The sequence below is a fragment of the Myotis nattereri genome (genome assembly GCF_964212035.1).
Source record: "Myotis nattereri genome assembly, chromosome: 2".
Taxonomy (NCBI): Eukaryota; Metazoa; Chordata; class Mammalia; order Chiroptera; family Vespertilionidae; genus Myotis; species Myotis nattereri.
Window position 1 is genome coordinate 93,612,003 of NC_138076.1, and position 1,819 is coordinate 93,613,821.

A 1,819-nucleotide genomic window follows, 5' to 3' on the forward strand; every position below is an offset into this window, starting at 1 on the left:
ACTGTCCAGTTCTGTGAGATTTGATGGTTGTGGAACCAGCTGCCTGATGGCTCTTTTAACTTTGTCCCACAAATGCTCAATTGGATTGAGATCTGGTGATTGTGGGGGCCACCTAAGCAAGGTAAAGTCTCCCTCATGTTCTTGAAAGCACTCCTGCACAATATGAGCACCGTGGCATGGTGCATTGTCTTGTTGTGAGAAGCCATCTCCATTGGGATACGCCATCAACATGATAGGATGAACTTGATCGGCAAAGATACTTAGGTATGTTGTGCTATTCAGACGTTTATAATGGTCTGGCCCTCTAGCAACTTCACTTCCGACACCCCCCCACTTCCGAACCACTTCTTCAAAATAGACTCGCCCAGGCCAAAAACCGACTTAATTACAGCTAATTTGCCTACAAATGTCAGGTGGTCATAATAATCTGGCCACTCAGTGTACTTAATACTGTTAAATATTACACTTAAACATGGTTAATGTAGTAAGCAGTTAGACAGCCATGAGCAGAGCAAGGATGATAGGCCAGGTACAGAAGGTCACCGGGGTGAAAAGCCCCTGGCAAAACTGGGCTGATACCTAGCTCCCAGGATTACCTTTCCTCCCCTAGCATATCACTGGTCATGCGGTCTAGGCCCCCTGACCTTTCATATTGCTGGTCCTGGGGCTGGGACCCTCCCCCGACCTTTCCTCCTCTGGCATATTGCTAGTCATGTGAGCAAGACCCCCACCCTCAGAGTGGGAAAGAACCAGGGGGACGAAGAGTAGCCCTTAAGCATTAAGCCCCCAGGACAACGAGGCTTTGGCGCACATCAAATACATGTAGGCCTCATGCAGCCATGGCTGACATCAGGACCAGCTGCACTGACAAATGACCCTGCCCTGGTGCCAACAAATCAGTGGGGACCACCTGGAAAGCTGATGAATATTCTACTGAGATTCTCCCCTGATTCATTTTCTTTTCTCTCTCTCTCTCAACCTCTCTCTCTCTCTCTCTCTCTCTCTCTCTCTCTCTCACACACACACACACACACACACACACACACACACACACACCTGAAAGCCTGTCTTTCCCCACCCTTTTCCTCCAAGGCACTTTTTCTGTCTCTTTCCCCTAAGCTCCAGTGGCCCTTCTTTTGCTGTAACTTGTTTTTTGAGCCCATTTCTTCTATGGCTCACTGTTTCTACCTCTGTGACTTTCCAAATAAAAACTTTCTCTTATAATTTGAGTCTTGGCTCTGAATTCTTCTCTTAGCCAGAACTCAGGAACTGAGGTTGCTGAACCGAGGCCCAATCACCAGAAACAACTGGTGCCGTTTTCGCCGCCAACAGTTAACACGGTAAATGTTGTTGTGTGTATTTTACTACAATAAAGAAAGCTGAAGGGAAGACAACACGGATTACAGTCCCTGTCCTCTGGTGTTTACAGCCTCCTGAGAGGCCCACCAGCAGGTGGGAATAGTGTTCCTGGAATGCAGACTAAAGGTTAATACTGAGGAGACCCAGCCCATTTCACGAAGAAGTTGACACAAGAGGGAGGCCATTACTACTTCCTTCAGATGCTTAAAACCCGTTGAGCAAAAGCCTTACAGTCCTGCTGGCCAAACAGAGGGTTCCACGGAACCTGACCGCCTTGCACCCGCCTGTCCTCAGGGTTGAACCCCTGAAGCCCGCTCTGGCCCAGCAGATGGCGCCGGGCCCGCAGCGCACCCCCAGGCCCACAGGGGGCGCTCTGGCCGGGCCTCTCCTCCCCTCCCTGACCCTTTCGCCGCAGAGCCCACGTCTGCGCCGGCGCAGATGCGCAGCAGCCTCCGCGGCC